Below are 17064 nucleotides of genomic sequence, written 5' to 3' on the forward strand. Positions count from 1 at the left end.
ATCATAAAAGGTGCAGCTAGATGGTTCAGTGGTTTAAGAGCCAGGCCTAGAGATGAGAATTCCTGGGTTTAAATCTGGCCTCAGACAGTTCCTAGCTGTGTGACCCTGGGCAAGTCACTTAACTCCCAATGTCTAGTGCTTACTGTTCTTCTGCCTTGGAACCAATATACAGTATTGATTCCAAGATGGAAGGTAAGGATTTTGTTTTCTTAATCTCAAAGAGCAGGAGAATGCAAAATGATGAGTGTTATCATCACATAAGGCAGTAAAACATTATAGAGAAAGGGGAAAAAAACATGTTAATAGAAAGTATGGCGAAAGACTAAATTAAGCTCAAACATTCTGAGAACTTTTGGGGAGAAAACAGGAAAAAAAGAAAACATCAAAGCAATGAAAAAGTAGAAAAGAACTGGCAAGATTTCTATAACAAAATAATTTCTCCATTGATGACAACAAATCGGGACATTTGGACTCTGACATTATAGGAAACAATGAATTGAATCACATAGAAGAAATGGCCCTAAAGAAACTAGTTATAGAAAAAGCAGATGGACAAGGCCAAGAATACATAGACATCTATTCTGGAAACAGTGCAGTTTAGAAGACATTCATGGGCCGTTGCAAGATATTTGAAAGCAAGAGGATCCCTCATATTTGAAAATGTAATAGGTATTATTACTACCAAAAGAAAGGCAACCAAGAAAATATCAATGCCATAAATACTAATCCATACAACTACCTAACTTCACAAAAGATTTATGAGAACAATTTATACTTTTATCAGGTCATCTTTGATGAAGTTAAGAGAAAGGGACAGGCGGGTTTTTGCAAGTGAAATTCTATATCAGGTTATGACTTTAGAAGTGGAAAATATAGTACAACATTATGATTACTATCTGTTAATGGTTTTGAAAAGACTCCAAACATTTCTTTTAGTAGATCAAAATACCACCATTAAGTCTCTCTATCAACCATGTCTCCCATGAATGTATCAAAATGATAGATGATTTTTAAAAAATGTATGGCAGAGATAACCTTGATTACCTTTTGATTATGAATATGAAGCAAGGCATAAAACAGGGAGACACATGCTTGCCAAAAGTATCAAAGATAGGGGATATCTTAGAGGATGTCTGGTATAAGGTTTAATTTTAAGAGGGTGAAATCCTCCAAGTGCTCCTAGTTGCAGATGACATTCTGATTCTCGATCTCTGGGTCTTCTTCCCAATTAGCTGCAAGTTCTTGTGTAATCTTTCCTTTATGGCAAGAATGTCAATGTGGATATGATTCACTTATTCTAGTAGTATAGCAACTTGTTTATCAAAGAACAAAGATTAAACATAACATAATTAGATTAATGTTTAATAAACACAATTGTTAGTGCCCAGTGCTGCCTTTTCTACAACTCCATTACAACCACCAGGAAAGTGGAAGAGGGCCATGAAGGACCGAGAGTCATTTCAATTTTTCTTTGTTGCATATATTGCCATGACCAAAAAATTCAATTAGCCGGTGCTGAGTTTCTCCATATTTAGTTCAGGGGATACTCAGATAGCAGGCCCAGTATATTTGTCTCCATGATCATCTTGGAAGTCTCTGCACTTCAAACTCTGCCAAAAATAGCCCTTGAGAATACAAGATCACTTCTGTAACACAAAAAAGTATCAAAGTAGGGATTTTATAATAATGCAGTAATTTGGAACTATGTCCAAAGGGCTATAAATCAATGCTCATCCTTTGATCCAGAAATACCACTACTAGGTATGTATCCCAAAAAACATTTTTTTAAGAGGGGAAGGACCTATTTGTACAAAAATATTTATAGGAGCCCTTTTTGTGGTGAGAAAAAATTGGAAATTGAGGTGACGTCCATTCAATGGGGGAATGGTGGAACAAATTGTGGCATATGGTGGTGATGGGAAACTATTATCCTGTAAGAAATGATGAACAGGATGATTTAAGAGTGGGAAAGACCTACATGAACTGATGCAGAGGGAAATAAGCAGAACCAGGAGAACATGGTACACAGTAACTGCAATATTGTGGAACAATCAGATGTGATAGACTTAGCTACTTTCAGCAATACAATGATCTGGGAAAATTCTGGGGGACTTATGACAAAGAATGCTATCTATCTCCAGTAAAAGAACTGTTGGAGTTGGAATGCAGGTCAAAGCATATGATTTTTCACTTTAGTTTTTTTTTTTGTTTTTATTTTGGGGTTTGGGTCTCATATGATTATTCTTTTACAAAAATGAACAATATGGAAATATGTTTTGCATGATAATGCACATATGACTCAGATCAAATTGCTTGTCAGCTCTGAGAGTAGGGAGGGAAGGGAGAAAGGGAGACAATTTGGATCATATAACTTTGGAGAACTTTTTGTGGAAATTTTTTGCTGCAAATAATTGGTAAAATGAAATACCTTTATAAAATAAAAATAAATAATAATGCAGCAAACTAGATTATTGATGTTAGTTTTCTTTTAATTTGCCTTATCATCTGTCCCTCTCCTATCTCCCAACATCTTTGGGCCCTGCAATCTTACCTTAATTCAATGCTCTCTAAACCCCTAGGATTGTTATCTGGTGTTCTGATACAACAAGAAGGAATTCTGTACTTTCTATCCACCATGTTATGTCACTTAAAGTATTTCTAGCCCTTTCTATCTACTCTACTACTAAGATTTCTTTTATACCCCAATAAGGGTATAAACTTGAGAACAGGGACTATAGACAACCAGGGGATACAGTGGAAAGAGTGCTGGGACTGAAGTCATAAAAACAAGTTCAAATCCAGCCTCAGGCACTTACTAGCTGTATGACCTTGAGCAAGTTATTTAACCTCTGTTTGCCTCAATTTCCTCATCTGTAAAATGGGGGAAATAATAGCTCTTACTTCCCAGCATTATTGTAGGGATCAAACAAGAAAATATTTGTCAAGTGCCTAGCATTTAGTGAGTACTATATAAATAAAAGTGTTATTATTCATATCTCCAAGCTTGGCACAGTATTTGTCATATAGTGAGTGCTAAATAAATGCTTTTTCATTCATTCATTTAGTAAGTCTTTTTTAGAATCACAATGGTTTTCTATTCAAGGAGTTCACAAAGGCCAACCCAACTAACATGGTTACATTTATTCTCACCAATTTCTATATGCTATTTTCCTTAGCTAGCAAAAGTGATAGAAAAGATTAAAAAGTAGCATAAATGATATAAAAGATGTATAGAGTATGTCACCCTGTTTGTAAGACTGGAAAATGGGGTGGGGGGAATTGGGTATCAAAACTAAAGAATAATGGATAGACAGCCCTGGTGTCATATTGGTAATAATACATGTGTATATGTATATGTACATATATTTTTTTAACTCAGAAGAAAATCTCTAAAACATTGGGAACATACTCTAATAAGAGTTTGTATACAGAATAAAAAGGCATTTATAATATCCTGATGTAATAATTTAATTCATTTCAAGCCTAGGAGTAATGTAATTACTCCTAATAGTCCCAAAGTTCCCTCTGCTGTGGCTTTAGGGAGGTTGTTTTCAGTCAAGTTAGTTGAACATTTGCTCTGCACCTATGTTCCAGATTTTTACTGTGCTAAGTGCTGGGGATTTACATAGAAAAAGAAGGAGAGAAAAGATGGTCTTTGCCCTCAAGGAGCTTTCAATAGACAAATGAAAATAGAGAAAGTTGAGGGAGGTACCTTATAGTCATGGTGGAGGAGTCAATTTGGGAAGACCCAAAGTAGTGCAGCCAGGTGAGAAGTCATTTCTAAGCTGAGCTCCTTAAATGGAGGCTTTGAAATTCCCCGCCCCACACTCCAACCAGAAGGGTAGAGGGAAATGATGAAGTGGAATACCAAGGCTCACAGAATCTTTATAGATTGAAATTTAGGCATATAAGCCCAATCACACTGAGTCTAAGAGTCTATATTAGGGAAATTGCTAACCCCAAAGAGATGAAAGAAGGAGGAAAAGAATTAACATGTATGAAAATATCCATGGCAGCTCTGTTGGAAGTGGCAAGGAACTGATAATTAAAAGGATGCCCATCAGCCAGTAAATGGAGAACAAATTATGGTATATGCATCTAATGGAATACTATTGTATTAGTAAGAAATAAAGAAAGGGATGATTCCTGAAAATCATGGAAAGACTTGTATAAACAAAACAGAATAATAGCTAGTACTTATATAGGGCCTCCTATGTACTAGGCACCATGCTAAGCTAATATATATATATATATATACATATATATATGTATATATATATATATACACACACATCTCTCATTTGATCTTCACAACCACTCTGCGAGGTAGGTTTTATTATTATCTCCATTTTACAATTGAGGAAATTGAGACAAAGAGAAGTTAAGTTATTTAACCAAGGCCACAAAGCAAGACTTGATCTCAGGTTTTCCTGACTCTAGGACCTATATTCTATCCACTGTGCCACCTAGGTGTCTCAGAATAAAGTGAGCAGAGCCAGAAAACAATTTAGTCAACATTGTAAAGACAAAACAATTTTGAAAAACTTAAGAACTCTGATCAATGCAATGAATGGTCATCTAGTTAAAAAGGCCCATAGAGAGACACATAGTACTCATTCCCTGATAAAAAGGTGATAGACTTAAGATGCAGAATGAGATATGAATCTTTGCACATGGCCAATGTTTTTCTTGACTATGCATGTTTTTTTAACAAGAGTTTTGTTTTTCTTTTTTCTTCTAATAGGGAGATAAGAGAAAACAAATCTTTGTTAATTTTTAAAAATTAAAATTATAAAAACAACACAAGAAGAGAGTTTGGCTCTCTATCTTAATTTATATTTATCTTTAAGAGAACCCCTGGCCTCTTTGTGGTTAAGACAAAATTTACATTTCTAGAAACAATTGGTTCATGAAATAGAAGATTATATCATAGTGGAAGGACAAGGCCTGGAAGAACTCAGAGAAAAAAACAGACCTTTTTTCTTGGTACTCCAGTCCTTGAGCAGGTAAGTACAATTGATGTCTTCAATTTCACAAAGCCTATCAAGTCAATGACCCTCTTAAAAATCTTTTTTTTTTTTTAATTTTAAACCCTTAACTTCTGTGTGTATTGACTTATAGGTGGAAGATTGGTAAGGGTAGGCAATGGGGGTCAAGTGACTTGCCCAGGGTCACATAGCTGGGAAGTGTCTGAGGCCAGATTTGAACCTAGGACCTCCTGTCTCTAGGCCTGGCTCTCAATCCACTGAGCTACCCAGCTGCCCCTCTTTTTTTCTGCTTATACTCAGTCTAACTTTCATATTTAACTCTGTATGACTCCATTCCTTCCTCTCTGATTCCAGATTTTTGGAACTCTTTTGGTTCTGAGGTAGTTCCTCCCTATTTTGAGCTCTTCCAGAATCTGTGCCCAATCCATATTTTTCTTTTGGACTTTGTATGTGTTTGCTTTGCTTTCACTGTCCCCTTCTGTGTCTGTACCTTGCTCTTTGTCTCCATAAAAATTCTTTAGAGTTAGGTGCTGTTTTTGTTGTTTGCTCATTTTTCCTATCTAGTTATAGGTAGACATTGTTTTTTGGGAGTTTGGGGTACCCTCCTAAACTTTAGTCCTTCCTTGATGCTATCCTCAGCTTATTTTCTGGGTTTTTACCAGTTTCAGTTCTTTAAAAATGGGGTGACAGCCTGAGGGCTAAGAGCTCTGAGAGCCTTCTCTCCCTGCTGATTCAATTAACCCTTGAGATCCTGATAGCTCAAAGACTTGCCTTAGGCTTGGTTTTGGTAAGCTTTTGGTCTTTGATCTTGATCAGGTCAGGAACTACTTAAATTGTAGCCTCAGGCTTAGGTATAAGTTTTTGGTCTTACAGTGTACTGGTTCTAATCAGGCATACCTTTGATTGCCCTGTCCTGGAGCTCTTCCCTGAGTTTTAGGCAAAAAAATCTTTGGGGGGCCCCACCCTTAGTACTATCAGCCACCCCAAACTGTGACTATGTCCTCCTCATCCCAAGCCCAGCCTGAGATTCCTGGTCTCTCTCTAGGCCTACAAAGATCAGCCCACTTCTGCCCTGGTTTGAAATTTCAAGGGGTGTGGGTGGGCTTGGTCCACTATTTGCCCAGGCAGGATATCAGGGTCTGAATGTTGGCTTGAATTTAGGTTCAGAACCTGGGACAGCAGATGTGAGGGTGTGGGGGTGTGGCTTGCTCTTGACTTGCTCTTTACTCCTTGCTACAGCCTCTTGCTGACTCTTCTCTCCTCTCACCCCAGTGTCCCAGATGTTCTCTGCCTACCTTTTGGGTTTTTCTTTTCTTGAGAATTGTTTCATTTTGTCTCCTTGTTGACTCTTTCACTTGTGTATTCTTTTTGTGGCAATATTTTAATATTGGTTGGAGAGAATTCTCGAGGCGACTCTGAGCTGCTCTGATTTACTACACAATCTTGGCTCTGCCCCTAGAAGTTAGCTCCTCCTTTTTCCCAAAATTTCTAGGAAGTGTAAGGAGTAAAGTCCTTCCCAGAATGGCTTTGATTGTTAAATCAGTCAAATCAATCATTCCAACAGAGACTTGGTCAAGTCCTCTTTGATAGTAAGTAAATAGGCCCTTTTCAGACCTAGTTCTGATAGGAGGATTCAATTAATTTAATTCAACTCCAAAAATATTTATTAGTCTACTCTGTGAGGGGTAGCTCAGTGGTACAATGGATATGGCACCAGTCTTGGATTAGGAAGATCTGGATTCAAATCTGATCTCAGACACTCTAGCTATGTGACTAGGTAAGTCATTTAACCCTTTTTGCCCTAAGACAGAAAGTAAGGGTTTAAAAAACACTTAAAAATATCTTCTATGTGCTAGGAACTGTACTAAGTACTGCTACTAAGTAGGATATAAAAAAATTTTTTTAAAGAAAGACTTCCTCACCTCAAGGTGCTCATAATCTAATAAGATAAGACAACACACAAAATGAAGCTAAAAAACATGGAAAGGGGGATCACCAAGGAGTAACTAGTCTCCCCTGGTGGGAAAGGGGCAGAGTTGAAAACTAAACAGAGTTTGGCTACCTTTGCAAAAGCAGAGATAAAACTTCTATTTCCTGGCTCCTCTTCAAAGGATGCATGTAGAAACCATTGCTTAATTTCTCTTCCTTTTCACTTCCCAACTCTTCCCTAGATATCTCAGAATTCAAATTCCTACCTTTTATCTCAGATCCAGTTTCCTTTGTGTTCCCTTCTCCTCAGAGCAAGCACAGATACTCTATCCATAGTTAGCACATATCTTCCCTCTTATTTCTATCTTCTTTATATTCTAGTTGTCACCATAAAATTATCATGTTCTATCTTGTATTCCCAATCATTGTCCCAAGAAGTGCCAAGATTCATAGAATCACATAATTTCAGAGTTGGGAGATGGAAGAAGGGAAGCCATCTAACCTAACTTATAACAGAATTAGAATTACCATTACAATGGATGTGACAAGTGTTCATCCAGCTTCTGTTTGAAGACCCCCCAAGAAGGCAGAATTTACCACCTCTTAAGCAGACTTTTAAATAGTTCTCATTTAGGTTAAGAAGGGGGCACCTAAGTGGCACAGTGGATAGTGTGTCAGGAAGTCAGGAAGACTTATCTTTCTGAGATCAAATCCAGACTCAGACACAAGCTTTGTGACCCTGGGCAAGTCACTTAACCCTGAGTGGGATATAATCTGTGTCTTTCTCATAAGAAATGTTTCACCCCAATATTTTTAAGATTATCCTGGAAGAGGCATGATATTTGGTGGAGTTGAAACTAAACAGAACTGCTGTTAGAAAATGAAGTGTTTTTACCTGACTATGGCAATTATTTGTAAATGGAGTGGAATAATGGAGTTCCACTCTTATACAAGGAAGTCTATGCTTGATATGAGGACCCTCAATGATGGGATCATGTGACCATGTAACTCAATTCAAATTCAATTCAATCTAATACAATTCAGAAAGTAAATAGTAATAAAAGCTTTAGTTTCCTAACATCATTAGCATATTTAAATCTCAATTAAAATCCCACCTTCTACAGGAAGCCTTCCCTAACCTCTCTTAATTCTAGTGCTTTCCATGTTTTCATTATTTCCTATTTAATCTGTAGATTGTTTGTTTTTTATTTATTTGTTTACATGTTGTCTACCTCATAAGACTGTAATTGCTTAAGGGCAGGGACTGTCTCTTGCTTCTTTCAGCATGTGCTGCTGCTGTTGTTTAGTCATTCAGTCATGTCTGACTCTTCATCATCACTGGGGTTTTCTTGACAAAGATACTGGAGTAGTTTGCCATTAACTTCTCCATCTCATTTTACAAAGGAGGAAACTGAGGTCAACAGGGTTAAGTTGGGTTACATAGCTGTAAGTGTCTGAGGCTGGATTTGAACTCAGGGAGATGAGTCTTCTTAATCTAAGCCTGGCACTCTATCCACTGTGCCACCTCGACACCTAGTAAGTACTTAATAAATGCTTATTTGATGTCATATTAGTGCATTTATCACCTACTGTGTGTCAGGCACTATGCTAAGCACTTTGTAATATTTTCTCATTTGAGCCTCACAATAATCCTAAGAGTTAGATGCAATTAGTATCCCCAGTTTTATAGCTGAGGAAACTGAGGCAGATGGAGGCTAAGTGACTTCCCCAAGATCACAAAGCTAGTTAGTATCTGAGACTGTACTCAGATCTTGAACTCAGATCTTCCTAACTCAAGACCCACTGCTCTAATCACTGTGCCCCCTAGCAGCCTTAATACTTAGTGAGTGATTATCATTTGTTTACTAGATTTGGGACACACACACTCACATACACATACATAATTTATTAGCAGGAGTTCATCAGATTCCAGCGCCTCACATGTCCAAATGCCAAGACCCATATCTTTTTTGTTTGCCATGAACAGTAATTATAGCATATTATGAGCATTTAATAAACTTATCAATGAGGGCATATCTATTTTGTCCTCATAGGCTTTAAGACACTGGGGAAGAAGGAGACAAGAAAGTAAAGTGAGGAAGGACCATTAAAATTCCTGGTTTACTGAATCCTCTCTACATTTCTTTGTGTCCTCCTGCCTCCTTCCATCCTTTTCTTGTCTTAAGCAGGAGTGAAAAGTATAATAAAAAAAAAAAACCCAACAACTCTTTCTTTCTATCTTAGAACTGATATTAAGTATTGGTTCTAAGGCAAAAGAGCAATAAGAGCTAGACAAATGGAATTAAGTGACTTGCCCAGGGTCTCACAGCGAGCTTCTGAGATCAGATTTGAACTGAGGTCCTCCCCACTCCAGGCCTGGCTCTCCACCCACTCAGTCACCTACCTGTCCCAGGAGTAAGTTTTTAAAAAAATAAAGCACTACTGACTTGTAGGGGGAAAAAATCAATTAAAATTTAACAATAAAAAGTCTACTGAATTTAAGATTTTATTTATATATTTATAGTCAGTACCCGTCCCCTTTACAAAATCAAGATCAGGGAGTACAAAACCCCAAATTCCAACCACTGAATACAATTTAACAATATCAACCATTTATCAAGCACTTCCTATGTACAGAGCACTGGGATAGATACAGTTTAGATAAGATAGGGTACCTGCTTGTAGAGCTTATGCTTTAGTAGGTGTAATAAATAAATATTCAATTTTTTTCTTTCTATTCTATCTTGGTTAATTCAAAGAGGGAGATTAAAAAAAGGGAAGGGAGCAATTGAAATTCAGTAGAGATGGAAGAAGGAAATAAAGAGAATTTTGTTAATTTTATGTATCCATTATAGTGACAGAAAGGTATGCTTACTGCTTGTCAAAAGTTCTTGGTGGCAAAGTCCAAACAAAAAGTCAAGAAACAAAATCTCTTTTAAGGAATTCACAAGAGAAAGACAGAGAGAACCACAGAGAGGGAGAAAGAGCCAGAGATAGAGACAAAGAGAGAAACAGACAGACAGAGAGGCACAGAGAGAGAGAGAGAGAGAGAGAGAGAGAGATACCCAGGACATCGAGGTGCCTCAGAGGATGGAGAGCCAGGTCTGGAGACAGGAACCCCTGGGTTCAAATCTGGCCTCAGATACTTCCTTGCTTCGTGACCCTGGGCCAGTCATTTAATCCCCTGACTGCTCTTCTATCTTGGAACCAATACTTAGTAGTGATTCTATGACAGAAGGTAAGGATTTGAGTGTATGTGTGTGTGTTTGCATGTGTGTTATAAAGTGCTTTGATTTCCACCTCAGATTTAGAAGCACTAATGTTCTTAAAATTCCCCTTTTCTCATTTTTGATATAGAAAACCCCTGACTTGCTACTTTGTCAAGGGTATTTCAATTAGCTTAAAAAGTAAAAATATTTACATGGAATAACTCCTCCATTTTGCAGGCTTTTATGTTGTTATGGCTGGTATGGACTTAATTCCCTGTTGCAAATTTACAACTATAAGCATAAATAGTGATTTAAGATCAGAGGTTTTTAGGGCTAGAAAGAACTTTAGAGAACCTATATTCTATTCTCCTCATTTTATAGATAGGAAAAGAGATCCCTAGAGGGAAGTAACTTGTATAAGGCCACACAGATAGTAGATAGTGTGCCAGAAGTAAAAGCCAGGCCTTCTAACTACAAAACCAGTGCTTTCCCATGAATACATCTTGGAATTTGCCCCAGGACCAGATGGAATCAAGGCAAGGCCATATTTGACTTTGGGGCTGGAGATTTTCCACCCCAGTTGAATTGTGTAAATGTAAATTGCAATTCAATTAAACAAACATTCATTTTTGTGGTTACTCTGTGCAAAGAGATCATGGCTTGTGGAAAGAAGAATGGATTTGGAGTTAGGAAGAGCTAGATTCAAGTTCTGCCTCTAACACAGTCTAGCTGTGTCATCATGGGCAATTTACTTAATTTCTCAGTGCTTCCAGACAACTCTTACAAGCTTTAAGTTGCTGATCCGTATCAGTACAGGGGATTTCCATATCAGTTGTTCCTACAAAAAGTCCACTATTAAAAAAAAAGTATAGGGAGTACAAGGCACGCACGGTAATAAGTACTAAACACAGTGATTTGTCTCTCACTGAGCTATGACTGAATCTAATGGCAAAATTTGGTTCCTCTAAGATGATGTGATTGTTTATCAGTCTTCAGTGTATGAAGGACCTAAATTTGGAAAACATAAGACTGACTTGAGTTCTTAGAAACCCAGTTTCTTTGTGAACCTTAGAATATTAGAAAAATGTAAGAGTTTCTTATGTGATCTTTAAACATTGAATTCTGTGGCTTCAAGGCAGCTTGAACTAAGAATTAGGGATGGAGGAAAGGAAAGGATTTAAGACCAAGCAATAAAAAGAGAATATTACAAAATGTGAAATGAATAATTTTGATTACATTAAATTAAAAAGATTTCATACAAACAAAACCAATGCAAACAAAATTAGAAGGGAAGCAACAAATTAGGAAAAAAATTTATAATAAAAACTTGTAACAAAGGTCGAATTTCTCAAATTTATAAGGAGCTAAGTCAATTGCACAAAAAATCAAGTCATTCTCCAATTGATAAATGGTCGAGGGACATGAATAGACAGTTTTCAGATAAAGAAATCAAAACTAACAATAAACACATGAAAAAGTGTTCTAAATCTCTCACAATTAGAGAAATGCAAATCAAAATTGAGGTACCACCTCACACTTAGCAGATTGGCCAATATGACAATAAAGGAAAATAATAAATGTTGGAAGGGTTGTGGCAAAATTTGGACACTAATATACTGCTGGTGAAGTTGTGAATTGATCCAACTATTTTGGGCTATTTGGAACTATGCCCAAAGGGCTTTAAAAGACTGCCTACCCTTCGATCCAGCAATATCACTGCTGGCTTTGTACCCAAAAGAGATAATAAGGAAAAATACATGTACAAAAATATTTATAGCCCTACTCTTTGTGGTGTCAAAAAATTGGAAAATAAGGGGGTCTCTTTCGATTGGGGAATGGCTGAACAAATTATGGTATCTGATGGTGATGGAATACTATTGTGCTTAAAGGAATGATGAACTGGAGGAATTCCATGTGAACTGAAAAGAACTCCAGGACTTGATACAGAGGGAAAGGAGCAGAACCAGGAGAACACTGTACACAGAAACTGAAATATTATGGCACAATCAAATGTAATGAACTTTTCTACTAGTAGCAATGCAATGATCCAGGGCAATTTTGAAGGACTTATGAGAAAGAATGCTATCCTCATCCAGAGAAAGAACTGTGGGAACAGAAATGCAGAAGAAAAAGAACTGCTCAATCGCATGGCTCGATGAAGATATGATTGGGGATTTTGACTTTAAATGATCATTTTGTTGCAAATATTAATAATATGGAAATAGGTTTTGAACAATGACACATGTATAACCCAGTGGAATTGATCATCTGCTCAGGGAAGGGGGAGGAAAGAAGGGAGGGAAATAATATGAATCATGTAACCATGGAAAAATATTCTAAATAAATGAATAATTTTTTAAAAAAAGAATTAGGAGGGCAGCTAGGTAGCTCAGTGGATTGAGAGCCAGGCCTAGAGACGGGAGGTCCTAGGTTCAAATCCAGCCTCAGACATTTCCCAGCTGTGTGACCCTGGGCAAGTCACTTGACCCCCATTGCCTACCCTTACCACTCTTCCACCTATAAGTCAATACACAGAAGTTAAGGGTTTAAAATTTTAAAAAAAATTAAAAAAAAAAAAAAAAGAATTAGGGATGGATAGTGACACAGAGAGAAAAGAGCCAGAGTCCAAAACAAGATCAAGGTCAGAAGCACTCCATTTAGTTCAACAAAGGCATGGGAGTAAGACAATCTCTAGAAGGGATCGATAGCTGAGAGGATCAGTAAAAAGATCATGCTCATCTACTTGATATTTCTATGTTACAGTTACATTATATTTAAATAAAGCCTTATTTTCTCATTAAAATTATATATTCACTTTGCCTGGAACACATGGGACATTAAGAGGAATAATAGGAAATCAGTCTGGTAGTTTGTATTTGTGCTGCCAAAGCAAGCACTCGGTTTGGTAGTTTGGAGTCAGATTATAAAGGGCTTTAAATGTCAAACAAAGGATTGTGGTATTTTATCCTAGAGACAGGAAGGAGGAACTTTGAAGTTCATTGGGAAGAGTAGCATTTACACTTAAGGAATATTAGTTTAGTAGTTGTATGAAGAATGAATTAGAAAGATGAGACTGGTATCAGGGACATAAATGAGGAGACTGTTAAGATAGTGAAGGCAAGAGATGATAAGGAACAGAATCAGAGTGATGGTCATTTGAATGAAAAGGTGAGGATGTGGTGGGAGTAGAATCAATAAAACTTTCATTTCATTCATTCAACAAATATTTATTAAGTACCTACTGCATGTAGAACACTGTGCTAGGAGCTAGAGAAAATCAAGAAATGGCCCTTGCTTACAAATGAATAGACACGGTATCAGTGAAAAGAGTATGGGGCCAGAGTTGACCATGAGAGTGAGACAAGAAGATGATTGGGGACTAAATGAGGCTGGATCTATTTCCTACTCAAGTGTTTTAAATTGGGAATTCTATTCAGGAGGTTATTTAAAATGAGGATAGACACTGTAGAAGAACTGAAGAACTCAGTTAATCCTCTAAGAAGTTTTCACTGACTAATAATCTAAATAATTAGTCAAATATTTTTGTTTACATCCCCAACTGGTTCCTTTTCAGACTAACTTTACCTAATCTAACCTGTCCCATCTGCCCTTTTCTCTCCAAAGGCCCCACTAGCCATCAAAAGCTGAAGTTATAATGAGGCAGCAGAAGAGGAAATTATTTTCCTGGGGGCATCTATTCAGTGAATGAGCAGAACCAAGGATGAATCCTGAGTTCCTGCTGCCAACACCAGGATGTATCACTTTCCTGCTTCCCAAGATCCATTGCCCAAATCTCACGGGCTTCCTTCTTTTACTCACGTGGCATCTGGAGCCTAAAATCACAGAGGCCTGCAATAGGACCCTTACTCTGAAATTCATTTTGTGTTTTCTAGGGACAATTTACTAAATCAGACATTATTTTCCCGTTGGACCTCCCTCCTAGACAATTGCCAATCCTGTTGGGTACAACTGAATTTCCTGGGAGCTGGGGGGGGGTGGGTGTAGGGGTTCCCAATTCCTACTCTGCTTGCTCTTTGCTGACTGGGCCTGCATTTTGACCCCACAGTTGCCTGTTACTGCTAGAATCCTCTATCACCCTCTGACTCAGCTGACAGGGGGACAGACAATGGCATTTTACATCAACCTGGGCTATCAGGAGCCGGCCTTATCCAGCAATGTTTTTCTATTAGTCTAACACTCCATTGTGCATCCCCTTATCAGCTGAAATGTTGATGTAATGCCTGGCTTAGAAGTGGTTTTTGCTTCAGCACTTGAGTAGCTCATCTCATTGGGGGAGGGGGAGGGGCCCGGAAGAGCCCATTTATCAGGATTCTCATGAGAATTGACCCCTTCCCTCCTCCCAAAGGGTAGTGGGGAGTAGAATTCCCAGCCAGTCCCTGACGCTGACCTGTTCTTTCTCTGACCTGCCTCCTCCCTCCCCCCCAGCAGCACTTAGGTCCAACACAAGTTGAGATGGTTGTTTTATAAGCCTGGTTTGAATCTCTGGGTGCCAGCACTTTTGTTCTTCTCTGGGGTTCCTACAGTGCCCTAGAAGAGCATTAGATGTAAGTCAAGCAGGGAACTTCCTTCACGTTTTGGGATAGGAGGAAATGAGTCTCAGGGTTAAGAGCATACTTGGAATTTCTGTATTACTCTGTCATCAAGGCATTTTAAGGCGTTATCTTCTCACCAAAATTTCCATCGCCATTTGCATTGCTATCAAATCAATCAGTCAACAAGCATTTATTAAATGCTTACAATGTGCCAGGTACTGGATGGATGGCTTATCTCCTCAGTTGGTTCTTAATGGTGGGGACTGGGTCTTTCCTCAGAGCTCCTAAAGTGCCTACCGAAAGTTTAGTCACTTAATTGGCGTTTTTTGTTCTTTAAATGACTCTAATCGTTTTCCAATATTCTTCTAAGGGAGAACAAAATATAGATCATTGGGTCCATTTTACGAAAAGGGTAATGAGTATAAATGGCATTGCTTTTTGAGAGTTCATAATGTTCTAGGCGCTCCAGAACAAGTCAGACCATCCATGTAACAGCAAACGTGGAGTGAAGTCCCTTAAGGTGCATGGCCTGTATTAGCCACTATGAATGAGTGACTAGCTCCCATTTACATAGAATTTAAAGGTTCTGGCACCACTTCCCTCACACCAACTAACCTATCCTAGCAGGACTGGTTATGTGACTAGGTTGGGGGGCCGAGGAAACTCACAGACACTGAAATTCCCATTTTATGGTTGTATGGAATTATTGTGCAGTTGCACAGGATATATGAGTGAAAGGCAACTCAAGCCTCTAGTGCTGCAAGGCCCTTTTGTCCTTTCTCTTCTCTTGGTTTTCTCACACTGATATCTATCCCCTAGACATCATGTCTCTGATGGGCAGATTGCTCAGGTGGGCTCCCTGGTCTGGGTACCTCCTGTAAGATGCCATGAAACTCAATGGATTCAGAGATCAATCCTACTCATATATAAATATATGTATGTATATATATATATGTGTGTGTGTGTGCATATTGTATATAAAATATATGCAAAATAGATATAGGATGCTTTTTTTTTTTTTTTTTTTGGTGTGGGGTACTGGCAAATGAGATGTTATTGGATCTGAGTATCAAAGGCAATGAAAAATTCTAAGAGGTAGGGATGAAGGAGGAATGTATTCCAGGCATGGGAGATGGCCAGTAAGAAGCTTGCAGCTAGAGAATGAAATGTTATGTTTGAAAAATAGTGAGAAGGCCAGATTGAATCCTTGTTGATTAACCATTGAATTTAGGAAGGGAGTAATGTATAATGAAGCTGATAAGAGTCAGGATATCTTTTGAATATCAGTGGAAGCCCATTATCTTTTGCTATCTTGACAAGACCAATCCATTCTCTTTTTTAATCACACAGCATATACCCTCAATAATCTATTTTAGAAATATTAAGTGCTGACGTCATTACTGGTAACATTACTGGTAACTAGTAACCAGCCTGCTGGTATCATCCAGAAATAGATATAGATATAGATATAGATATAGATATAGATATAGATATAGATATATACATATATTTAAATACTAATCTTCAATCTTAGAATCAATACTATGTATCTGTTTCAAGGAAGAAGAGTGGTAAGCACTAGGTTATTATTGTTAAGTGACTTGCCCAGGGTCACCAAGAAGTATCTGAAATCAAATCTGAACTCAGGACTTCTCATCTTAGGCTTGGCTCTATATCCACTTGGCCACCTAGCTGCTCACCTCTTTGTATCTTTTTTTCCCCAGTAAACTTTTCTTTTTTTCAATTACATGTAGAAACAATTTTTAAACAATTGTTTTCCAACTTTTTGCAATCCAAATTTTCTTCCTTCCTTCTTTTGCCCTCTGCTCCTCTACCACCTCCCTAGATGGTAAAGAATCTGATATAGGTTATTCTAGTTTTGACACACAATACAAATTTCCATATTCCTAATGTCATGAAAGAAGACCTATATAGCACATGTAAGAAAAAAACTCATGAAGGGAGTAAGGCAAGAAAAAGTATGGTTCAACTTACATTTATACTCTGACAGTTCCTCCTACGGTTGTGGATAGCATTTTTCATCATGAGTTGAATTGTTGTCTTGGGGTTGTCTTGGGTCTTTGCATTTCTGATAATAGTTTAATCCTTCACAAATGATCATCTTATAATATTTCTGTTACTGCATATAATGTCTTCCTAAATCTGCTCACTTCACTTTGCATCAGTTCATACAAGCTTTCCAAGTTTTTCTGAAATCATCCCATTCATTTTTTTTTTATTTTAAACCCTTAACTTCTGTGTATTGACTTATAGGTGGAAGAGTGGTAAGGGTAGGCAATGGGGGTCAAGTGACTTGCCCAGGGTCACACAGCTGGGAAGTGTCTGAGGCCAGATTTGAACCTAGGACCTCCAGTCTCTAGGCCT

This window comes from Gracilinanus agilis, chromosome 2 (genome assembly GCF_016433145.1).
Source record: "Gracilinanus agilis isolate LMUSP501 chromosome 2, AgileGrace, whole genome shotgun sequence".
NCBI lineage: Eukaryota > Metazoa > Chordata > Mammalia > Didelphimorphia > Didelphidae > Gracilinanus > Gracilinanus agilis.